At 43.6% G+C, this 26755-nt stretch overlaps 1 protein-coding gene across 5 annotated transcripts in view; it reads right to left on the bottom strand.

Annotated features, from left to right (window-relative positions):
- Positions 1–26755, bottom strand: part of camta1a (calmodulin binding transcription activator 1a) — a 305880-nt gene that overhangs the window by 212843 nt on the left and 66282 nt on the right. The gene's annotated exons all lie outside the window — the stretch shown is intronic.

Genomic DNA, 26755 nt, shown 5'->3' with positions numbered 1-26755 from the left:
TTCTGTCATCAAGGTGCTTTGTTTTCCAATTTGCAATCTTATGTTTACCAAACTTGCAAGGTTTTGTTTGTTTGGAAAATGAGCTTGTGATAAAAAATGCGACACAAAAGAGAAGGCTCCACAGAAACGAAGTGTTCTCCGCTCGTCACATTTGCACCTTTATCCCTTTATGTTTCTCAGGCACTGATGACTGTCATTTATTTGTCTCCTGCTTAATTTATTTAGCCGCGGCACTCTGGGGCATCGGCACGCCATAATAAAGAACGAGGTGATTTGTTTTGTCTCTTTCATCGTAGTGCTGCATATGCCGTCCCCGATGGTTTGGGGTTTTGTGCGACGACGGTCGGATCGGAGTCAGTATATTAATCAAGATGTTGACAAAGAAATGCATCCCAGATCCTGCCAGGTCCCACCGGCCTGCGTCAAGACACGTCCAAAAATCTACGCAGTAGCAGAGGGTCATCGGTTTAGTAGGGACTTTTGTAAGGTTCTGTATATAAAATGGATCAATGCAAGGATTCAGAAAGTTTCAGACCTCGTTTCATTCATTATTTCTCTTTTATCATGTAGCAGCCTGATGCTAAAATCATATAAAGTTATTGTGTAGGGAAAAATATATACACTGATTACTGATTACCCCCACACAATATAATTAACTCCTCGGATCACATGAGCAGCCTAAAAGCAAATGGGACCGAAACGACTGAGCTTCGCATTCGCCCTGAAGACTATTTCAATTTCTTATAGTGTTTTAGGTCAAACAAGAAACAGGTGAGGTTATGGGAGTCCTGACCCCTCCTCTCAGGTGTGGACGGAGTTTAAAGGAACAGGCCACCGTTTTTACATACTGAAATATGTTCTTACCTGAGCTAAGACGAGTTGATGCGTACCTGTCTGGTTTTTGTGCGTGCAAGATGTTGTCAGCATTTGGCCTCTCTCAATGTATTCCTATAGCTCCAAACAGGGGTGAAGTTGGAAGCTAACACGCTCCTCCACAGACACGCACAAAGACCAGACAGGTACGTATCAACTCGTCTGAGCTCAGGTGAGAACATATCACAGATTGTAAGAACTGTGTGCCCTCAGTCATGCAAAACGACCAAAGATGTTGTTAGCATTTGGCCTCTCCCAGTATATTCCCATAGCTCCAAATGGGGTGAAGATAGAAGCGACCAAGCTCTTCCACGGGCACAAAGAACAGACAGGTATCAACTCGTCTAAGCTCAGGTAAGACCATATCTCAGAATGGAAAAACGGTAGCCTGTTCCTTTAAATAAACCTCTAGCTTGTGTGTCAACCCTTCGACATCTGACAGGGGCAAGAAGAAGCCTCTGAAGACAGAGCCGAAATGTCCTCAAGTCAATAAACCCAGTTCAGTTTACAGTATCTGAAAGTTAAATCTTACTTCAGATGCAATACAACAACTAAGCACTGAATTGATCTTAATCATATTGTGCAATTTCTCAGCAAACATTAGCTCTGTGTTAAATTTAATGCATTCCATGTGATACAGACCGCATCAAACAAAACATATCCATTTTTACTTCCAGACTTCAACATAATGACATAGGGTTAGCGAGAGGTGCCTTCATGGATCCTCTCCCAAACCACGTCCTTGACTCTGACCTTCAGCCAGTGTCTGCACTCTTCAGCAGCCGTTGCCAAGGGCTTTCCTTGTCAAACCCGGCCTACAAAGTGAATTGATAAAACTAGCCCTTTTCACCCTGTGGGCTGTTCCGCCTCTTCGCACCAGAGAAAGACGCTCCGCGGTGTCACCCGGTTCCCAAACCAAAACAAATGAGCCCGAATATTCGATTTACTCTTTTAACTTTTTATTCATTCTTTCCTTTTGTAGTTGTGCGGATACCCACGCTCCCTACCTTTCACGCGCCGTATATCTTTTTCACTCCGGCCCTTTTCACTGTCGGCTGCACGACATTTTTCTTTTGCCGCGGTTTCCCTCAGCTGCTTTCAAGGCCTTTTGAGAGGGCCAATCCCCCCCTCGCCCAAGTTAACAAATGAAATGAATGGAAACTGCTGGGACGTGACTCCTCTACACAGGGATGCTCCATTATACCTAGGTTTACTCGCGCACACATTCACGAGCCGCCCCGTGATTGGCTATGAGCGGGGCTAAGAAAACTTGTCCCGCAGATCTCCGAACGCAAGCAAGTGGAATAATGGCGGGCCAAGACGAGGGAGCGTTGCGCAATGTTTTTTAACCGTTTGAAAAATTGATTTATTCTTACCGATCCAATGAACCCCATGTATTTTCAACCAATGGATGAAGGATAAAAGGTATCATTTGTCAGAAAGCCACTGGTCCACTCAAAGGAACAGAAATTGTTTGTGAACGCGCATAAAAGAGGCATATGTACATGCCTCGGCTGTGTGACATCTAAGTTACCTTTCCCTTTTGTTTCAGAAGCACAGCCACTATTGTGAGAAATGGGCACAAACTTTGAGGACACAAAAGCGTAATCTCGCCAGTTTTCTCCCGTTCGATGTTGTTTTGATGGCGTTTCGGTCCCTCTTCCAAAATAAACCACTGTATTAGAATGAATTGTGGTGACAGCCCTGCATGACGGACTGCTATTACAAAACAATGTTGGGTCTTTTCAATATGGCGAATGAGGAACGGAGCTCTCCATTCTCTCGCGTGCAGAATGGCTGTTATGTTTTTCCCACTCCCCGAGGAGGAGTTAACAGCCTTGAAGCATTGTAAACATCAACCAAAACCTGGGATAAGGCGCAGATTATCAAAGGGATTCACCTATAAAGGCAAACATCTGCTATGATAAGTTATCGCCCAATTTTATCTCTTGATCAATTCATACAGCAGTTTCCCTCTTCTACAGGCATGTTTCATCCCCTTTTATTGCACTGTTATCTTGATACACACTCGGGTTTATCACGCTCCGGCAATTGTTTTTGATTTTTATTCATGATTTAGGCTCTGTCTCGCTGTGATAAAACAAATGGGGAAATTGTTAGTTATTTTGTCATATCTATTGCAAGACACAGACCTGTAGGCCTGTGGATACCTGATACTTTCATGGCACCAGGAAAAGTTAATAATTGCTACGGCACAAAACTGACACAGATATTGTTTTGTCTTTTGATGTCAACTTGTGATGCTATTTTACTTCACTTTTGGACAATGATGAATGGAGTATAGGCGCAGACAAAGCAGGAATCAGGTAAAGCAGTTATCATTTCAAGGCCCTATATATATTTATATCCTCTATTTCAAAAATATTTAGAGATTTCACAACTTTCTGGATCACAATAGACTAGTAATATAAGGTTTTAATGCTATGAACATGATATAAAAGCACTATTATATTCTATTTCATTAATGTTTGACAGAGAAAGGTCCCAGCAGTTGCCACTCTATTGTTCTGAAAGGCAGCTTATTCCTACGGGAGATGTATTTGGGTTCAATCTAAAGGCGAGGACAGTCTCCCCTATAGACGACAAAACAGTCATACGGCGGGCAGCGAGCTAAAATAAAGCACAATCAATTTGCAGGGACCCCCTTCCAATCCCGAGGCGCAGCTTTTTCCCCGATTCGGGCGATCACAACTGTCCCCCCCTCGTCTCCCCCGGCAACCGTTCTGTCTCCCACTCTCCCCGGTCACTTCCAGCGCCGCTTCCTCCCGTCATAAATCTGGATAAGTCCACAAACCGCTGTCTGGCATGCTCCATCTGTCTGGCTCACTCATGTACTGCAAGAGCAAACCTCTCTCTGCATACCTGCCTGCCAGCCAGCCAGCCAGCTCCGCTCCGGCTTATTGTAAAGAAGAAGGAAAGTAGTGAGAATCAAAGTGTGAAGTCTGGTTTCTACACCCCTCTGCTCTTACTATTCGCAATGAAACTTTTTAACATCAAACCCGCTGTATTTCAAAGTGGGGCCATTGGCTCGGGTGCCAAAACTTTTACATGCCACTGTATGATACGAGATATGGCAACTCTCTAGTGGCATTTAAAGCAGTAAGTTCACACACGGCACTTTCTGTGTAAATGCATCACCATTAAATCATGCAAATTAGTCCAAACATACATTCTTTAAAGGATATTTTGGCCCGTAGGCTTTATTTGATAGGACAGCACAGGGTAAAAAGGGAGTTTTCAGCCACATGTGCAGCAACATCAACCACTAGACTATCGGCTGCACAAATTAGTCAACACATTCTAAATATTTTCCAGCCGTACACAGAAAATAACAAGTATAACAAATGCTAAATTAATATTCACTGGTAGTTGTTTATTGAGAGTGTGTTTTCCACAGTTAATGGTTGCCTTTTGTATCCGGAGCTGGCAAATTAGATTCCTATAATAAGCCCTTTGTCAAGTCATGTACTCTATATTCACTGTGCCACAACCAAAAGTGTGCTTAATGCTAGAGGCCGTGAGATTACACCCCGACTTCACCTTGACCTCCTTTGGGCTACATTTTACATAACTGCCAACAATAACACACTATACTCAGGTAATGTCATATTGTAAGGACTTTGGAGGTGATGTAAGGTAAGCTCAGTAGCTTCAAACAGCATGCATACACGTGTAATGGCAATCATGGTACTTACACGGAAACAGGACACACACCTATTTGTTCAATGTTAGTATGATTAGTCAGTATGATAGTCCATAAAGTGCCTGGAAACATGGGCTGTACTTTTTTTGGTAATATTATAGAAACATAGCCTGGCACAGACAGCTCTCCCTTTCTCTCTCGCTTTTACTGCAATTTGGAGCCAGCGCAAATAAGAACTGTTTGCTGTGACGCACACTTCATGTGTCCATGCGAAGCGAGCGAGCTGATTGGCCGAGATTCAAAACAATAAATATTGCGCCCGGAGCTCCATAAGTTCATTTACTTCTCTAAATTCAGCCAAGATAAACATTGTGTTTGTTTGTTCGTAACTGAAACGAAGATGCAGATTTATTTACTGAACTTAGAGTTTCAGTTTAGTGCTGCGAGAGCCGTGTGTGTTGCTTGTCGGTATAGTCGACGTCTCTTTTCAAGCTGGCCCATAAAAGCAATGGCACTGATCTAGTGAGTGCCCAGACGACTTGCTTCTACAGCGAGCAGTCTGGTTGTGCCAGGCTCATGAAAACAAAGCTGCAGATGCATAATCTCTGACTAACCCTAGTTACAATGTTATTACTGAGCTGTAGAGAAAAGTGCGCCTGATTCATTGAAGTCTATCGTCATTAAGATGAAAACTTGATGGAATGCATTTAACTAATAGATACAACAGTAGTAGTAAACAGTAGTATAGTATAGTATAGTATAGTATAATATAGTAGGGTCCTGTTTTGCCCGCTATACTGTATCTTAAATCTTTACTATAGCAGCCAATTCATTCAAATCACAGCTGGAGAGCTTGTGATTGAAAACCCATGTGAACAGGATAATGTCAGATGGTACCAGCAAGTGTCCATAGAGCAGCGGAGTCATGCAACAAGACGCCTTTGATCTTCACCACGAGGGAGCACAGGAGGAGGGAGTATCGATGATGGCAAAACACACTTTCACAGCACACACGGCAGGTTCATGTGTCATGTGGGGACATCACAGACTTCCATGCACTCTCCGGAGCACTTACTGTAACCTTAACTAACTAAGAGTATTTTTGCACCTGAAAGGTTCGGGCTTAGAACTTGACATATATTCATATATTTTGGTTTGATATTCGATTTTTTGGTTTCACACCAGGCGTGCCTCATGAAAGCGGAGGAAACATCTCGAAATCGTTTATTGATTTTTAGAACAAATATTGATCTAATTGTGGGTGTAACTTTGACTGTATTTTTAAATCTCTCTAGGTTTTTCCTCATTCCTTTCCAACTCTCATTTTGCACGCCTATGCCACTCTCTGGATTTGATCTGAAAGTCTGAACTTTTGCTTTCCATACTACACAAACCATACTTTGGTCTGGGTCAAGACCTTTAAAAGCCTTCAAAATGTCATCCATAACAGGGAGAAGCCATGACTGAAAGCCGTGGATAGGCCCCGACTAATAAAAATTGTCCCTATAAAAACCTGAACTGGTTAGAGTCCTCACTTCAGAAGGTAAACGTGACACACACACACACACACACACACACACATGTATGAACACTCCGACAGACAATGACCCAGCAGTGCAGATTGGGCTCATTAAATCCCACCCACCCTTTCCCACCGCCAATACCACCGGGGTCCTGACCACACAGCGGGTCAATGCCTAACCAGCGGGGGGCCACGTGTTAGCATTCAGCGGGCGCGAGCTAGCAACACCACCAGTGGGCTCATATCATCATCCACCTTACAGCTCGCGGCGCTCCTGACATCTCCTCGCCGCGCTATTGTTTCGCCTGAGTGCTGCTCTCTTGGCCTTTTCTCTCCACAACAGTGCTCGGGGAAAAGGGGGGGGGGTGGGCACCAGAAACGGCGAGGGAAAGCGGGGGGGGGGGGGGGGGGGGGGGGGGGGGTGGGCGTTGGTGGTGGTGGGGGGAAAGCCACTTGTTTGGACAGCAGGGGACCCCCGCCGGTACTCAGTGGCAAATATCAAGTATGACTGGTCAGCGGAGGCAAAAAAAAAAGAACAGCTTGACATGAAAGAAATACTATCTTTACAAGCGTGGAGTGTTTTGCGGTGAACGACGTGGTAACAAAAGGCAAAATGATTTTCTTACCTTTTTTTTATTTATTTTTTTATTGCAGCCGTGGAGGGTTCACAAGACATGAAAAAGAAAGAAGAAAGCATTTCATTAGCCTTATTTCCCCCGGATGTGACATTGAGCGCATAAGTTATAAGCACATCAAATTTTACAGTCACACTATTAAAACACATTCTCAGGTTTCATAGGTTAAGTCAAGTACTTAGCGACGACAAATAGGCATGAACAGAGATTTGTTTAGAAGACACTTAAATTGGAACCAAAAGGATGTCTCTTGCCTAGCTATTTCTAAAGCCTTGTTGCTGTGACATGTGCTGGAGATAATGAGAGGAGCTTTTGTTAAGGAAAAACCTCAGTGCTCTGTGTGTCTTATTAATAGCAAGTAAAGAAAAAAACTACACCATGTCTTTTTACACACAGAGAGGTTCAACAATAGGGAAGTAGCGATAAGTGATGTAATAAAAAATATGCTGATTTCGAGCCTGATAGGAGTTGACCTTGGCGACTGTGCGCAAGGACAATGAGTGAGTCAGCAGCATCTGTAGCCACTCAATTTATGCGGCCACCCGTTTTCATGACATAGTGTAAATTAGAAAGTGAGAGGGATTCTTGTCACACAGAGCGGAGATTGATTTAAATTTAATAGAGAAAAACGCAAAGACTAACAAGGGTAATACATTTGCAAGCTCTCGAACTTTTTGTTTTGTGTTTTGAACGCTGGCAAAAAACATTATTAAACATTATGATGAAGATGTTAGTAATGAGATTCACATGACTAGTCTGCTTTCACGTGACAAAGAATCCAAAGTTTCCTATTAAGTTGAATACCTCCCACAAACAAAACATAAACCGGCACAAAGTTTAATTACTTCTCTTCTAGCAATAATGAACTATGATCAATATTTTTCCCAACCTATTCACCTTATTCCGGAGGCTCGCGTGGGCGCCGCCATGAATCGTGCCCGCCCCTTTTCTCCTATGTGTTAACATGGGACTGGAGAAGTCCACATAAAATCAGTCACTACACAAAAACAAAGCCGTTTTCAGGCCGCACAGAGAAACGGTGCAGTGTTGACATGTTGGTGAAAATGAACATTGGCCATTTTACACAAATCAATCGACTAAACATCAGATTTGAGCGGAGAATATTTTCCCTCGTTCTCCGTTAAAATGAACGGGCTTCGCGCTCGACCGGAAGTGTCTGGACAATGGAAGTGCCGAGACAACGCAAAAAGTGGCAAAAGTGGGCGGGGCGGAATAAGGTGAATAGTCTAGACACATGACCAACAACAGGCTTTGAGTCACAGGATTGTTAAAGGAACAGGTCACCATTTTTACATACTGAGATATGTTCTTGCCTGAGCTTAGACGAGTTGATGCGTACCTGTCTGGTCTTTGTGTGTGCCCGCAGTCATGCAAAACGACCAAAGATGTTGTTAGCATTTGGCCTCTCCCAATGTATTCCTATAGCTCCAAACGGGGTGAACTTGGAAGCTACCACGCTCTTCCACAGGCACACACAAAGACCAGACAGGTACGTATCAACTTGTCTAAGCTCATGTAAGAACATATCACAGTATGGAAGAACTGTGTGCCCTCAGTCACGCAAAAAGACCAAAGGTGTTGTTAGCATTTGACCTCTCCCAATGTATTCCTATAGCTCCAAACGGGGGTGAAGTTGGAAGCGACCAAGCTCTTCCACGGGCACGAACAGAGACCAGACAGGTCAACTTGTCTAAGCTCAAGCAAGAACATAACTCAGTATGCAAAAATGGTGGCCTGTTCCTTTAAGGCTACTTTATGGACACAATCTAAACAGTGGATCTCACAGAGTTGTACGACGTCAGATTCCGTGATGATATCATGTAATCACATCTTTTGATCAAACACATTGTCTGAATGTGTCATTATGAAGGAAAATACGTATTGACTACATATTAAAACAGCATTTACCTCCAATATAGAATATTCCCATGCAGTTTGTGTCTTTACAGATCCATGGCGAGCACGGTTTAGCAATTAATCGGTCTACAGCCTTATTGTGTTATTTAATTTACGTAAATATTTTTGGCAGGGCTTTACATGATATGATGCGGACGTGTTTTATATATTTTTAAGATGAAACCAAAGACAAAATTACACATCGGAGAATAATAAAGTTTTCAGATATACTTAAGTGGGAAGCATGTATTCTTTGGTCAAGCTGAGGTCGATTTTAATGTATATTTGATTTATTGAGGAAAAAATATACAATAAAAAAACACTCAGCCCTATTGGAAAGTGTCTGTGAAGAAATCTTTGCATGTCACAGTATTTCTTTAGTTGATGTATTTCTTAAGTCTCGAGGCTAAAAAAATAATAATAGAATTCATATTCAAAATACAGTAAAAGGATAGGCCTCTAATGTTCCTCTTTTTCATATCTAATCTTACAAAAAAGCCGAGCATAATCCTGCTTTAGTCAAGGTGAGAATTTCTTTTTTTGATGACACGTACCAAAACGGGCTTTTTGACCAACTCTTCATTAGCTTAATGCTATTTCCATAAGGCCTAGTCTTCTATAACTAGTCAAGCCCGGTTTTGTCAGATTATACAAATTATAGGGAAATCGCTTATGACACCCTAATACCCTCTGGAACGAAGCTGATATAAGGATGCAAAGACATTGGAAGTGCTGCTCTATATGTTAAAATAACCTTTGATTTATTCATTTCACGCCCCCCATAGTATAGACTCCTTATCTCTTCATGAGACCTTCGCTTCTCTCCAATCTACTGCAACATTTAAATTACAGTAGTAACGCTTTTCTTTTTTCACGTTGAGGGTAAAATGGTCCCTGCGAAGCGACACCGCCACCTGCCATCAACACATACAGCGCGCTATCAACAAAAACAAACTAAAAAGTGTGTCACGCCGTTATTGATGCAAAGCCACTTGTCTCACCGCCGTCGTGTTTGCGCCCCGGTGTAATATCGCTTTCTTTTGGTCCTTCCTTTTTGTTATTTATATGAGACGGCTACAATTTATTTCTTCTTTACAAATACACAAAGAGCGATGATGAAATGAGCAAGGGCATTCGGTGTGCTGCCTCTTCGAAGATACAAGACCCATTGAATCTCATGAATAAATGAATGAATTAAAAATCATCTAATCATACTGCAGGAATCCCCATTTCCGTACACACACACACACACACACACACACCGGCGCGCACAGTCCTGCCGTAAAGCCAAGGCAGCGGTGGCCGGGAGTAGAACCGGCAAACAAACACGATTAATCTCAGAGTACACGATCGGAGGGGGCTCGCTATGGCAACGGCACGCATCACCTTTTGCATTTCTGTCTCCGTGCATGACTCTTCATTAGGATTCACGGATCATCGGTGACGACAGTGGCGTGTGGCTCACCAGGCTTCCTCTGAATTATTATTTGCTCTCCAAGCCAGTGAGATGTAAATAACACACTTCCAATTTGAGAATTTATTATTCACTGACAAAACACATCCGCAAACTGAATAATCGAAAGATGCACTTTGTGCCGACGCATAAGGGCAGTGCATAAATATGCAGCTACAATTGCACACCTGGGTAACACCGTCTATACTTTAAAGAATGACAATGAACAAAATATCATGTTCTTAAAATACACAAGAAAGAATGCATACATAAAAGAAATGCAAATTAGGGCCGCACAATTACTCTCAATTGAAAAGAGATCACAATATTAGGGGTTGGAACTGACAGCAATCAATCTAATGTCCTCTAAAAGTAAAAATCTTTGCTTATACAAATCTTTACTTTGCATAAAATCTGCTAAGTATGTAGTGCAGACCTCTACAAACATGTTCTCAAATACATTTAGTGTTGTACTAGTTTACATAATTCAGTGTTAATTCACATGTTAATGCTTCTGGACGTGTTAAAAATATCCACAGTGAATGGAATCTTCATTTTAAAACCTAAATCGCAAATATGATCGCAACAAACAAAGCGATTTTCCAAACTCATGCAGCCCTAACACACTTCTGCAAAGTACATTGGCATGATATGGCTGTATTTGCTTTTCGTAAGATCTGTGAACCTCTTAAAGAGTATTTTGGAAGTATCAGAGTTTGATCTCACACCATGGTCTTACTGCTGGCCCATAAACTACTGTTGCTTTTCAAGTTTCCTGTTTTGAAGTCCAACTCCTTTCAAAACGCCTATGCCAAACCTCTATCAATCTCACACGAGACTGGCCGAGAGGTGGGAGGTTCAAAACACTCATTACAGGATTCCCTTAAAACATCGCCAATGTTTTCCGTAATGCACCTTCTAAGTGAAGCGGGTTAAGCTCTGCACTCGTATACTTATTCCTCCTTGACAGCGCTACAGGAGCAAGCTGTTTGGAAATGAGTCCAGAGACCACAACATGCTCTAATTGATATGACCTTTAATTGCTCATTCAGTGCAGAGAAAAGAAGAGGAAGACATCAAGCCAGTCCGCCGTGGCTGGGGCTAAAGAGGCGCTGTGTAGATTGGCCAACACTCCCAGGCCCCGTGGACATAATTAAACCTGAATAACAAACACTTACACCAGTGCTCCACGCTCTGACCAGGACTGAACACATCCAGGACACCCCAGCGCTGCTGCTCTTTTAGCCGGGGCCTCAATCAGACTGGATTTGTTCCTGTGTTGAGAATATAATTGGAGCCTGAACAATTACGGCCAACATAAAATGAGGTCCTGTTAGCCATGCCCTGGATTGTATAAGTTGTAACTAATGCCTCTGGCCTTCAGTGATCTGCGCTAACATTTTGCTCACCTTTTGTTTGAAACACACTTTGAAAACACTTGTTAAACATTTCCTGCAGCTACAACTAAGTGTAAAACATTTATTTAGTGTAACTGTAAGATTTTTTCTTTCACCTAAAAATGGGCACTTCAAGCCTGATTTGAATTTGCACTTGGAGGTAAAATGCATTTCTCCCTCCAAAGAATCATTAACACTGGAGATTTTCCTTCATGGCGCGCACGTTTCGTTTCAGTTTTGTTTTGACGTGACAACTTTGTGGAGTCGCTGGTCAGGTCGAGCTGCGTGCGTCCACTGGGTGTTGCAGCCGCTGCACTCCTCGCTGCTCTGTATTCAGCGAGGCGAGCGGCTGGTCACCAGATGAGCCCCTGGTGAGGCTCAGTGCTGGCCTTTTCAGACCTCCATCATCTCCAGCTGCAGTCGGCCCATCCCCTCGTACCCCCCCCCCTGAGAGTTGCCACTGGAGCAGCTCTGAATGCAGGTGCTGGACGTCTAGACCAGGCCTCATTAGCTTTCCCGCAGCTCACCGGCTCCTAGTGATTGCACAGGCCTAAGCTGCCGGTCGGCCTGGAGGGAGGGGACAGCGCTGATTGAGAGCGTGCTTTATTACGGGGGCTTAGGTGGGGACTTCGGGATTAGCACATAAGTCTTCCACCTTGGCCAGTGTGAAAGGGACTTGGAGTGCGGCAGCAGCTGGAGGGGAAGTGCAGCACACAGAGTCAAACAGCTTTTCTCACTTTGCATTGATGGACTGACCGCAGGCTTAACACGGCGTCCTGTAGGTCTGGATGGATTTGTGTTACGCACAACAGTCAAACGAAATCTCCTAAGGCGAGGGAGAAATGTTAATTCCAGTTAATTAGTTTTAATAAGTTCCCCCTTCAGTGAGAGCCCGTGTTTATGTATGTCCGACATTATGTAAAGACCGCGCAGTGGCATCTAATTGTTCCCGCTTCTCTCTACGGGGCGAGAGCCGGTCAAATCCGTGTCAGCCCTTTGCTTTGGTGTTTGCAGCTGTTAGACCAACGCCCCTTTGCCCTTCACAGTGTCCCAGTGTGATCTACAGGTGAGGGACATGTCCTGACCCGCGTGCCACTACAGTCTGTGTCCTCACTCTCCAGTTCACAGTGGACTGAAAGAGACCTTTCCACATGATAAACGGGAAAATATATAGGTCTCCACTGCTCGCTTTTTTTTTTTTTTTTATACATAAAATCCATTTGAATTGCAAAGTGTAGTCATTTGCATGCCTGCACTTACAGGTAGAATAGATATCTTTCTAATTTAACTTTCAGATTGCATTCACATCTAATGTTTATAGTCAAGAGAAGTTCACACCTCGATACATATTACCACAAACGCTTTCCTCAGATGATTAAGTGATAAGAAACAAAGTCAAAACAATGGTGAAACAAACAACTTTCTCTGCTGAGCCTTTTTGCATAATTACGTAGCCCGAGGGCCGACTGATTCACTGAAATCTGTTCTCCACAGGGGGAGGGAGACCTAAAATAGCAGCCTCTGATTGTCACACAATTGGCTGAGACTGCGCTGTGCAGCTGTGCTCTGAGCTTGTCTGTCTGTCATTTAACTGATTGCTGTGCGGCTGCCAACCTATCAGGTGCATCATTCGGGGCTGATGTGCGCGCCACAACAACGTCCCCGAATCCTCCCAGAAACATCGGGTCACAACATGGGAGTGTATATATTAAACTTTGTTCCAAATGGATTCCGGTTTTGATTAGCCACGGGGGTCAGAGTTCAGAGATGGTACAGCTGCAGAAGATATACCTCTGCATTTCATTAGGTGCAGTGTGAAAATAATCCAAATCTAAGCAGAAAAAAAAAATTGCAGTGAGACTTGCAAAGTTGTGCGCGTGCAGCCCTAAGGGTCCAGCATGCTTATATATTAACATTCTAACTTTACAACAAAAGCTAACAATAAAAGAACGATATATTCTAGAAGTGGACAAATAATTGTAACTTTTGTGTGTAGAGAGCCTTCAGTTTTTGTACAAGCTCTTGTCTTCATGAACCATATCAGTGAAACAAAAAATGTTGCTTTTAAGTTGTAAAAAATCGTGACTAATTAACATAAGAAAAAAAAAACTTTTTGTCATTTCGCCGGGTCCTATTCCAGCATAGAAGAAAGTGTGCGAGGGACAGTTCCAGGACAGTCCGAGTTAATTAATGGGGAGAAGAGTGATAAAACACCTATACACCCCGCAGGCCTCTTACTCTGTGCCAATCCTTTCATCGCTTCACATGACAGTCCCCTATGCGCCCTGTTTGTAGCACTGCGACGTTATCATTTATTATTAGCTTTAGGTTTATTAAAAGTCAGACGCTGAGTACTGCGCTGCCAGACAGTGTTTTAAAAAAGAAAAAAGACGAGAGATTAGCTTGAATTACTTTTTCTTGTCAAAGTCGTTAGTCGTCATTTTGTTGCCATTGTCGGCTCTCGTTTTAGGATTTCAGAATATTACCCTTAAGATATCGCTATGACAACTGAAAAACTTTAAGCAGTGGCACGTCAACAATGGCTCCGGCGTTGGGGGAAAGTCGAGTCGGAGGCATTGTCTGAGGAGGTGTCACGTCGCTGTCGTGTACAGCAGCGAATCCGGTGTGACTTTGCGAGTGTTTTCCAATCTTAATTAGCCCCGTCTGTGTATCAGATCGCAGACATGCCTGAAGAGCGTTTGATAAAAAAAGAAAAAAAGGAAAAAAACGGTGTATCTGCCGCTTGTCTCCGTTGGAAACAAGGTGCAGATAAAAGTGGTATCGGGAGGTTCATGCATGGGGGAGTCGCGTCGGTGGATATTTTCTGGTTCTTCCCCGAGTCAATAGGCCTGTAACGTGAGTGCAGCACGCGTCGGTCCCTGGGCAGGCTGACTGAGCTGCCTAATGAAAACAGAGGGAGGGGAGGGGGAAAGAGCCCTGTGTCTCAACAAACAGATGAGGGATACCTTCAAGGTCACTAACTAAAGACTGATAGAGTGACTGAGCAACTGATGAGATGATCAAGGAGCTGGACTCGAATGAAACTTTTGAGCCGTGGCCAGCGACAAAGGCTACATACGCCACTTCCTGAATACTCAATGGCTGTAGCAATCAGGAACTTTTGTCAATTGGAGGAGTTCTATATCAACTTCGACTTGATCTGTGGAGCTCAGACCCACTTTGACTGTTATAAGGTTATATTAGCTTTCCGTGAGTCCCCGAGTGTGAGTTTTCACATTTACATTTTACCTTTGATGATGTATATTATTTTGATTTATTGAAAATGGGAAAAGAATGTGAAAGTGGCTGTACAACCCAGCTCTGCTCAGGTGGAGGGAAGCAACAAAAAAGGTTAAATAAATTCTAATTGAAAAAAAAAAAAGGAATATAAAAGGTAAACTTAACAAGGGGTATATACACAAATTTACAAGTTAATAGAAGTTAACTAAACCTAAGGAAACCAAAAAGTGTACAAAACAAAGTGACTAAAATAAGATAAACAAACGGGTGTCTCCAAAACAAGTCAAAATAAGCCTAAACAAAAACGAGTGACAAACTGTTCCTTTGTGTCTGTAACGACATTGTGTGTCGTTTTTGGTTTGGTTACTTCAGATTATGTCTCATTTTGTTTGTCACTCGTTTTTGATTTGGCCTTTTGTGACTTGTTTTGGAGACACCTGTTAGTTCTTGTGAAACCTTTGTTTAGTTTTAGAAATGCGACCATATTAGTCCAGTGCTCAAGTCTCTGCACTGGCTTCTTGTAGCTCAGAGAATCGAATTTAAAACAGCACTGCTTGTGGTCGGGCACCTAAGTATATAGGGGACATGCTACAGCCGTATGAACCACCTCAGAGGGGTCTTCTGATGGTTCCTAGAGTCACCACTAAACACGGTGAGGCTGGGCTTTAATTTCAAAAAGTGTGAAACCGCCTCAGTGAGGATGTGAGACAGGCTTAGTTTAGTTTATTTGTTTATTTGAGCAGCATACATTCTGCTTAAAAGGAGTTGGCTGAAGCAAGAAGCTTATGAGCGCCTACCCTCAAATTCAGAGCAAATTCAGGCTTCAACTCTGTCTATGTTTAAGTCCAGGCTGAAAACATGCTTATTTACTGCTGCCTGTGGCAATTGATTGGATTTCAACACATTTTAATATGCATACATATATTTTTAAGGTGATTGTATTGATTGATTTGTTTATATTGCTTTTTAATGTATATCGGGGCCTTTCTGTGTGTGAGTTTGCATGTTCTCCCCATGTCTGCGCAGGTTTCCTCCGGGTACTCCGGTTTCCCCTACCACTAAAAACATGCACAATAGGCCAGGATGACTGATGTGTGTGAGTGAATGTATGGTGGTGTCAGAGGGAGCGTTGGCGCAGACGTGTACAGTCGCAAAAGCGCTTCTGTCAGTCTCCCCCAGGGGAAACTGAAGCTACAAACGTAGTTACCACCACCGAGTATGGAGTGAATGTACAATTGTCTCATGTAAAGCGCTTTGTGACTATGTCTGTGAAAGGTGCTTTTTCTTCTTCTATTTTTATAGTGATTGTGTGTTTGGTGTTACTGTGAGGTGCATTGGGTTGTCTTCCTTGCCTTGCCTTTTCGTAACTTGTTAATACTTCGTTAATATTCCCTTTTATTTGTACTGTTTTGTTACCCCTTATTAAGTTGACCTTTTACATTGTAAAAAGTGGGGGCTCGCCCGGGATCATAACCCATACAGTTGTAGTTAGTAAAGAAGACCATCGCAAACGTCTTCTCACTGGTGCACACATAATATGATTAATACTCACCGAGCACAAACTAATGATGAGAAAAACATGAAAACCCCATGTTCTCTGAGCAATTTTTGAAGGATTGCCTTTAACTAATTAAGTGATTAGTAATGATTAAAATACCATCGACTGGATTGGGTTGATTCATGGATTTTTGCTCTTGTAATCAAATGTAAGACTGGTTTAACAACATGCAATCTAGAATTCAACTCCGGAGGAACTGGATGACTGAAAGCCTAATTGAGTGATATCATTTAAAGCATTTCTGAAGGGGCTCTTCTGTTTGTTTCTTACAAAAATAATGTTGCCCATTGATTTTACGGTGGTGAAACATTTGAGAAAAGAAAAATGTGTTCTGTTCTGGCTTTGTTTCATTCTTACTCCAATTTCAACATCCCTTTATCAATAACAAATCAGACTATTTTCTTTTCCAGGGGCTTTACAGCAAACCGTGGAGCAATGTTCTGCTGGAGGAAAACAGACAGAGATTGTGCAGCGTGTAGGAAAAAAAAAAATGTTCCGGAAGAGGTCTGTCATAAGCACGTCAGAATCCGTAGTGTTCTCGAAATGCCCAAGTGTGGACATACACTCAGGCGTGACGTTACACCAAACCCATTATCTACTATTCTGTCACTCTCGCTTTCTCCACTTCAAACTTGGGACCAGATTCAATTTCAGCACAATGCACGTCTGCTTCTCTGACCATCAAACCGAGCCTCGCTGAGTGTCTCCGGTTCGCCCTTGCTCCGAGGGTGTGTCCCTTTGGGGAGAGCGCAGGGCTTTTCACAGCACTTCGCCCGGCCTTAAAAAACACTTAGCACTAGTGGCAATTTTCTTCTCACTATTAAAAGCGTAAGTGCTACAACTAATCAAAAAAACGGCGCGCAAACAGAGGGAGATGTTTGTGTGAAAATGCGGCCATTCGTGTCTTACCGTGTGAAATCCATTATCAAAAGGAAAAGCCGCCTCTGAAAGCTTATCATTTAAATTCTGTCAGAGATATGGAACTGTAACAGGAGACCATGAGGTGCCCGACATCAGAGGGCAGCAGGCTTTGCATCGCAGCGAGGGGGGCGCTACCTTGAGTCCCGCGTTTTGATCTCAACAGACCCGCACCAAATCGCACCCGGAATCGCATCTGCCAGCTCCAGAGGTAAACATTTATGTGAGACTGAGCCATACAGCGTACACCAGAGTCAATGCCAATGGATATGAAGGTCAAAGGGAGCAGTGATGTAATCTGTGGTCAAACCCTGACCGCCACTAAACCTTCAGTTCATTTGTGTCTGTCTAAGGTCCTGTTGTCTCTGGCCTCTGGCTCCGCGGGGCCCCAGGTTCCCCAGCTCAGCGTTTGATTTGATCGGGCTCTTGTCAAATGAGACCTTGGCTGTGTTCAGGTTTAAACTCACGGAGGAGAATTAAGGAAAAGGATGTTGAAGAGATCAAACCAGAGGACTCCTGGGCCTCGCACTCCCCTCAATCAATAACAGAGAACAACAACTCGACAAGAGCCAAATGAAGACATGCAAATAAACATGGACATTATCATCCAGACAGTCACTGTGCAGAATACACAGCTGTGCCGTTCAGCAGCTCTTCTCTAATCTGAGGAAAATGTATTCTTGAATAGTTGAAAATACATCACATAATTATCCTCAGCTATATGTTCGTATGCATGAGCAGATCAATGTCTACGACGCCTGCATACCTAATGCAGCGCGCAGTCCCATTTTAAATTGGCACTACTGAATTCACCATACATCTGTATCAATACCCAGAAGCGTGTAGTTTCAAAGGTAGCCACTTTAGGTGAGCAGGAGTCCCCCCAGACTATGCACAGTCATAGCTTGACTCAATAAAAGTCTCTTTCTGGGTTTCTCAGCTGGTGTGGCCAATTAGTGTGAAATTTGGTGACAGAATGGTAGGAGCTGGGACAGGCCTTGTGTAATTATTGATCTAAGTTTACTTGCCTGCTCGGCTACATGTGGGGAGAAGAGGATGCAGCACAAGCGTGTTCTCATACACCGCCTAATTAATTGTGACATAATCTGATACTTTAGCTTAAAGTTGGTGAGGCTTTTTGATCCCCCCTGCTGCTCCGTGACTCGGGGAGCTGTGTTGCCCCGTAATTGCAAAGCTTTGGCTTGGTGTCACAATTACAGTAGAAACCAGCCTTATTATATCCATGGTTATAATCTCTGCCAGCTCCTCTTTAGCCTGCTCTAGTTTTGGTGCTTTTATTTTGACATGGCTCCTCTACAACATATGATACAGTCTCTAATTCTTCAGAGTGGAGCGTTTTTAACTGGGCTCGTGAAAAGTATAGATCAGCATACAAAGTGGACAGGTGCAATAGGGATAATGGCAGCTTTAGAAATATGGGGCAGGGATCTAGTAAAGTGTCAGGTTTACAATTGCTTGAGCGTGTGGCAGAAATAAGGCGATGTGGAGAAATGTAAAAAGCCAATGAAATGGTTTACTTTAACCAACGCTGTCCTTAAATAAAACACCATAGCGTCAGAGCAGCAGCTCTTCTTGAACACTCGATGCTTGTGCATTCAAAGTCACATACCGTATATCCCCCTTGAAGTATTTTGTGTCACATTTACTTCATTGTGTGCCATCAATTTCCATGTTAATTAAGTCACTTCTTCCTAATGTCTTAATTTTGTTGCAGAAAAGAGGTCAATGCAGTTAGACAAAGTCATTTGCAGAGCAGCATGAAAGAGCTGCCTGTGTGTCTTATTAAACTCAGTGGGTCAGACAAAGAATACTCTGGGAAAAGCACACAATGCATGCTGAAGAAGCATGTGACTCCAGTTCACAATCCTGCGCTGCATCTCGAAAGAAATGCTAACCAGCATCTTTCCTTTTTCCACCTCTCTCTGGGATTACTTCTAACCAGTCACTCTCAGAGGCTCCTCTCCTGCGCTTCAGCCAGAACGACACATAATATTTATCAGAAGAACAAAGCAGTAGCACACAAAAAAGGAGAGACAATTTAAGTGGAGTCTTTGATAAAGCAGTGTTTTTGAAGCGCGGCCCGTTTAGCTTCAACAGGACGAGAGGAAATGAGGATAGGAAAGAGTGTCTCCACATCAATACACAGCGCAGATACCTGGATGCCTCCCAAACAGAGGGGAGACTGGAGAGGAGCTCCACCTGCCTTTTAAATGTACGCTCTTTGATCTTTTCCCTCTTGAATGGAAAGACTTACTGCCTGCACCACGGAGAGTTCAAGCTCCCCACAACCTCCAGCTCACTCACCTGCCTCCATATCCACACGCTATACTTCCACGCTGTCAGGAAACTTTACAAAGAGGCCACGGGAACTTTTTTCTAATGCAGCAAAACGCGCAGCGCTCCACTGGGCCACAGTTAGGCGCGGGTAAATTAGTAGGTCAGTGATTTGATAGCACCATTTACTGACCCAATGATCGCTTTCTGCCCTTTTATCAGCTTCAATTTCTCAGTATCGATCCGGAGTTTTGTTCTTGTCTCTCTCGATCTCAGGCAGAAGGAATACAGTGTTTTAATTTGATTTCTTTAGCCCCAGCCAATTAACAGAGACGAAGCCGTATCAGGTCTTAATGCAGGCAAAAGAAACTGCCAAAGCCAGTAGATTTTCTTTCGACTGATTCAATCTGTTACATGAGCAATTTCTCTTTAGTCTCATTTGAGCTGCCCTTGCATCGCTCTGAAAGACTGAACAGCCCTTGGACTTACATTATGTACTGTTTAGACTAAGCTGAAGATGTCGTTGAAACAATTTCTTGTTATAGCTCCAATCAAAGCATTTGTCACAACTCTGACTTCAAGTGTTTTGATTCGTAGTGATATATTTCAAATGCAAACCTTTTGTGTCGGTGTAAACAAAGCCCTACATAATATGAATCATTCATAAAAGCCACACAGTTCTTAATCATTGCCCTGGCTGCTCACTCATACATAATTAGGTTGTGTTAAATGTTCAGCTGCAGAGAGCACGCTTTCTGGCAGCGTTTCGTGTATCAGTACCACAGAGGAGTGGTTTGACCATTCTCAGCCAAACGGAGGTGGGCGACTGTTAGGGCTCTCTCTTCCCATGAGAGCAGAAAGTGTTAACACAGCAGTGGCTTCGGCAGTGCTGAGTGGCACTCGCAGAGGGAGGGGTTGTGTTAGGAGAGGGCTCACCTCTTCATACCCTCTAGTTTCCCTCATCGAGCAAAAAAGCTTTCTCTTGTCTTCTGGTCTCGTATAATGTGCGTCAGGATCTCCGGAATTCAATTACTGTTCCCTTTTAGCCGCGCCTGTAATCTTCTTGTTCCAGTTGCATGCTCTGGGTGCCAGCCAGTGTCACACACTTTCCCCAAATTATTTATTTTATGACCTGCCAGTGACGGCACAAACTGTATGCAGTTGCAGTCCCGACCTCGATGCATTCAGGCGACCAATTTTACCCAGGCCTAATTGCGTTACATTTGGGGTAATGTCACTATAAACTGTAAGGTATAACAGTGTACTCTCTAATGAGTGTTCAATTAAACAGAGAGCACCCACAAGGCAGACCAGGTCCTAAAGTCCGTTTCAGAAGGAAAACCCTCCTGTGGACTCTGCATGGACACAGTGCAATCAGAGCAATATAATAAAGAAAATCCCACTGATAAAACAACTCACCTTTGATGTACTACACAATCTTATCTACTAATTAAAGGCATATGAATTGCATTAGGCCTCAGACAGGTGCGACACATCGGCCTCCAGTGACTGAAATCCTTTACATAAAGTTGGGAGTGGCATCTTGGGTCTGCGGCGACTGTCATCACCTTTGACAAACATGCGCTCGCCTTTAATTATCAAGTGTTTACGCTCCTGCCCGACACGTCAATCTCCCCAACTCCAAAAATGCGACATCCTCGGTGGCCCCACGCTATTAACCGGAGTCAACAGAGCAATGATCTGTGCCTGGTGTTCCTGTCTGCGATAGGCCTTCCACCTGCCTCTGCTGTCTGCCGCAGTTCATTTATCTGGGTGATAAGCAGGTGGACCAGGGAGGAGAGGCCTCCAGACTGAGCTGCACTGTCAGACCTGGCAGCCTGAGTGACAATGCTAATAGCTGGGTCCCATTAACCTCACCGCACGCTTCACCTTTATCTCCCACACAAAAGACTGTTTGTTTGCTTGTTGGATGATAATATTTACCGTGTGATTTGGCAGCCCCGACATGACAAATATATTTGTGCATTTTGAGGAGGTGCCGTGATTCCGGTAAAGAGCGGTGCCTGTGTGAGGAGACAGAGCCCTGTGATAAGGCGTAATGTTCTTGGCATAATCTGCAACTTCAAAATGAGAAAACGTCCTCCTTTGCCTTTCCTCACATTTAAATGAACAACAGCATAGCCTCCCATTATACCACCGCGCTTTAGCTTTCCACGATGCAATGCAGTTCAGCCCCATGGAACACAATGCATCTGCAAGTTACATGAGTGCATTAGGCTGTTATTTTTATCCTGGGGAACTAGGCCTATTTAAAAGAACTTTGGTTTGGGTCTATGGGCGTTCCTGTGGTGAGCTCACTGCTCCTGCGCCAGGCCCAAGACTCAGAGATATTGCTTTAATTGGAGAGTTACTGATCCTGCAAGGCATTTGGTGCCAGCCGTAAGCGTCAATGCATCACTCTGTATTCTGCTGCGCAATCACAAAAATGATATTGGAGGACAGCAGGTGATCCATAAACGCTGTGTTTTAAAGCCTTGTTAATTATTTCTTCAGAAGTCTAATGAACAATGGGGACGAGCCATGTGCAGGGCATCGCTTTTGTGAGGAGGAGCCAGTGCACGTCTCATCTGTCAACACGAGTCTGTCATTAGGAAACTCACTCACAGCTCTGCGCTTTGATCATGCCCCGATTGTGACTGGCCCTAAATGTAATGCTCATGTGCACTAACAAGGACGCGCAGGGCTCGGAGAAGAAAGATGTGTTGAAAATGGCGTCTTCCATGCATAATGAAGCAGATGCCCGAGATTATATAGTTTGGCGGAGGATTTGAATATGCATAGATGATCTCCTATTTGATTTAGCAGCTGGAGTCTGGTGCGCCGTAGTGTACCGTATATCAGTTACAAACTCTGAGCCCAGCCTTACTGCAGTTTATCAGAGATTCTCGTGGCTGAAACAGACATCATCTTCAGTCTGTGGCAGCTCTGAGCTTAATATGTGGCAGCTCGGCCGTCTCTTCTGGTCTATGGAGATATGAGGAGGAGTACATTAGAACAGCCGCCCATCCGTGACCTTCGTATTATGATGAAGACACATTTCCTCCACAACCTGCCCACAGTCTATAGACCCTGACATTTTCTCGCAATTATCTTACACGCAAATACTAGAACAAGCTTAGCCTTTTATTTAATCTGGGTTTCAACAACAAACCAAAGACAAAGATTTGGCAGGTTTTTACGGAAGATGCCCTACCTGCACCCAGCCACATAACAGTGACCACAATGATTTGGGTGAAGGGGCAAAATGATCGTATATGTTTGAATTACATTTGATACTGACAGCTCTATAGAAATACATCACAGAATGAGACCATAAGCATTTACACAATGTAGTTTGCTGTGCCTGAAAAGTTATTCAACATAGACATAACTTTGAGCAACATGTCAATACTTTGTAATGCATTCAACAAATATAACTGGATGTTCTTGCTCTAAATACACTACAAGGCAATTTAGACAGCTTCCACCATAAAGTGATCAGATCAATAAACTGATGCATGGAAATAGGCCCAGTATGTTACATCTGGAACAGCCTTTTTATGAACTAAAATGCATGGATGACCTTCAACTTCTGTCACAGCCTTGATTACTTAAAGCCAGCAATGGCAAATTAGTAATGCTAATGCTGCTAAAACCAGCATTTTGCACAAAATGTTGTTTAATAATTGATTTTTTTAGTCTAAAGGAGGTTAACGGCTTTCAAATGAGGTATGGCATGTCATGAATCAGTTCTAGAAAGTTATGTTTTTTTTTAGACAAACCTGCTATTACATCCCTTGTATTTGTTGATACAGAAATGATACCAGGTATGAATTAATCTTAGTAATGTATTTTCGGTATCACTTTTTTTTACACTACCATGATACATTGTACCTAACTAAAATTAGTACAATGTAATCTGTAATAACTTGTATCTATGGGTTAGATACACAATGGAATAACTTGTATTAGTACTTTGTAGGTACATAATGTAATAGGACACAAGACCAATAGTAATAGCGATAGTAACGAATAGTAAAAATATGGGTGTCAACGTACAAGGGGAAACGATAAAGAGGGTGGAGAAAGGGCAAAGATGGAGCGTCAGGCAGAGAGGAGGAGTGGCTGGAGCGGGACATGAATGAGGTGGTGCTGTGCCAAAGCTATCCACTGATCCATGCCCAAACAGATGCATCTGATCACAGCAAATCTCAGGCTTAGAGCATAAATACATAATAAACTCAAATTAATGGAGGCAAGCGGAGTGCCAGTGCTTCATCGGTCTGTGAGTTACCACTACAGTGACTGGAGCAGGGCACAGCTATCCATATGGATGCTGCTTAGAGAACAGACTTGTTAACATATCTCCTTCACTGCTTTGAGCAACACATCACAACAGCCCAGCACATCAAAACGAGGATCAAGAATAGCCAAATGGTCCAAACTGCCTTTATTAAACAGTGCCGTAGAGAAAATAAATCAGTTCTGGAAAGTCTTGAGTAAGCAGATGTCAGAGAGCTTGTAGTACCCGGCTCAGAGTGATCACCCCTAATTCAGCAAGTGTTCAGAGCCGAGCTGAGGAGGAGCAATGAGCGGGATTCACCGTTTACATCTGAATTGTATGGCTCGCAATTAGAACAAGCATTTTCCCAACTAGTGCAGCAGAAAACACGAGCAAGTCAAGGATGATGAATTAGTCTAATGATTCCACAGTAATATCGCTCGGAGACAGGGACTGGAGGAAATTGCTGTTCCCAAGCGAAGGGCCTAAAATTACCCCTTAAGTTATGGCTGAACTTTAGCCATTGCTCCCTCCGCTGCCATCATTATCTGGTGACCCCTCTTGTTTGTCAGCACCAAGTGAACGCCCGCTGCCTCCTATGGCCGTCATGGCGGTACACTTTCATTCCTGCACTCACCTTGTGCGTCTTTTGCCCTCTCCTGGCTGTGTGATCTTCTGCTATAACAAGCACACAAAGCCCAGTGGGATGTTAATACTCGCTGCCGCCTCAGCCTCCCTCAATAACCGCCTGTGTTTTTCTCCCCTGCTCTGTGTGCGCGTCACATAGCACTGGATGATGCGAGTCAAGCACAGGGCGTATTAGCGACAATGCAACGTATAGGCAGCAGACTCAGATGGCTGGTCTCCGGAGTGGGAGAGCAGAGGCAGGGCCAAACATGAGAGGAAGACAACACACAAAGATGTAATGCTAGGAGGCCTCAAGGGTGAAGGGCGCAGGAGTCAACCCAGCAGTTCAGTGGTGAACGCTAATTAGCGCATAGCTCTGACCTTGACAGGCCATCGTTTCCCCCGCCGTCAAGAGCCAGTTGTTGCCACACAATGCAACAAAAGCAGAAGCTGAATGAGATCTATTGATGGCGGGGTGAGCAGTGAAGAGGCGAGCGGAGGAATAAAAACATTGCCACATTGCTCGACGAACTCCCTCTGCAACTTGCTGTGACTTTGGCTTGTTGAACCCTCATTTGAATGCATTACACAACGCTGCAACACAAAAACACAGACCTCGATAAATAAAGCCTGTGTGTTTCAGGCACTGCCAGTCTTCGCTGATCCCAGCCTTTCAGCCCACTCTGCATGATTAACAAAGGTAGCGGCGTTTTGCTTGAATAAATTAGAAACTCCACTGGCTGGACACTTTTTGGGGAGGGGAGCGAGGGAAATACACATTCGATATGTCTTTGTTTGCAGAATTTCCAAAGGCCCCGGTAATTGAATTCGAACAAAAAAAGCCATGTTTACGCCACAACAATAGAAATTAGATAAAGCGCAGGGATGTAGCGGGAAAGAAATGTAGCTGTCACAAAAATAAACTTGATGCAAAAGCCCTCAAAAGTTAATACAGGAGTGTGGCTTAACGCCGCACATGCACAGTCAGCAAAAGAGAAAGCCCTTCTGAAGCTCCTGTAAGACTGTGCACACCGCTGATCATGTTTGCATTCAAATTTTTTAAAGTCATTTGCTTGCTTTTCCCCCTTTTTTCCTCAGCACTTGTTATCAGTTAAAGCCATACTATGTAACATTTGACCCAATACTATAAAATACTTTGAGCCTCAGACCTGACTTGTAACCATGCACATGAACACGCCTTTTTTCATAGCTCATTATATGATCTAGTTAATCATTTGAAGCATGTATCGCTAGCATGTTCATGTTAGGAGTTTTACGGCAGTTAAGTTGCTCTTGTGAAGTGGCAACAGACAATCTGGAATGTTCCCCAGAGTAGCTTTAGACAAAAAGATGTTCTGTAACATAAATAACCTTGTACGATGGTGATGCTTGTGTGGTACTGTATGCATGATGTGTAAATAGATCCTAGAATGCGTTGTTGTTTCATTCATGACTTTTTCACAAGAGAATTCATGTATAATGGAAGCCAAGGGGAGCGGGGACGAATACAAATCACCAGTCAAGCTTATTAGAAAGCCAGTTTGACTGTTTACATGCTCGAATTGTCCCGGGTCGACCCTCGTTAACAATTCATGATGGAACTTTGGGTGTTTTAGCTACTATCTGGGACAAAAATCACGTGGAGCCAGAGGAGGTACACTCTGTCTGCCCCGCTGCTCTCACTCAGCCCCCTTTTAAGCTGTCTGTTCCTGTTGTCCTTTTCATTTGCTCCCGCTCCGTCTGGGCCCGTGTTCCCGGAGAGACCAGAGGTTCAAGGTCCCGGTGCCTCAGCAGAGCAGCACGGAGAATTCAGGCCACAACCCCCCCCTAGCCAGTCCACGCGATTCCTTTCCTGTTCCGACTCAAGAGACAAAACTGTAGCAGGCCTAGAGGGTGTATTTCAAATAAAGAGGCCCCTTGAAGGCATTCTTTTACTTATTGGCAAATCAATAGTAACGTCAACTAACTGTTTAAATCAGTGACACAGTCTCATCAATAAAATCGGTCACTGGTGATTCGATTTTAAAGGCAATTTGCAGACATTTAAATTATCCCATTGGGTAAAACAGTGACAATTACTTTACCAATACTGTTACCAAGCTTAGTTCATTGTTGGTCCATTTGTAAGCAGAAGTTAGACTGTAGCCCCAAAACCTGTTCAAGATTAACCACAAGTCCAAGTGATTTGATTTGAACTAGCTTTCTAACAAGAATAGGACCAGCCTGTTCATGTGAGGGTGCAGAGACACTCTCCAGTCCAATTGTTAAGGCACTAGTAGCGAGGGAAAAGGCCATCTCACTTTCCCGCCGGGCACCGACGAAAGCAGCGCCTCCCTGTCAGCAAGGCATAGCGGTGGAAATGGGGTGCTCAGTC

The sequence above is a fragment of the Gobius niger genome (genome assembly GCF_951799975.1).
Source record: "Gobius niger genome assembly, chromosome: 6".
In the NCBI taxonomy this organism is placed as follows: domain Eukaryota; kingdom Metazoa; phylum Chordata; class Actinopteri; order Gobiiformes; family Gobiidae; genus Gobius; species Gobius niger.
The sequence above is the reverse complement of the archived record's forward strand: the minus strand, read 5'-3'. Positions and strand labels throughout refer to the sequence as shown.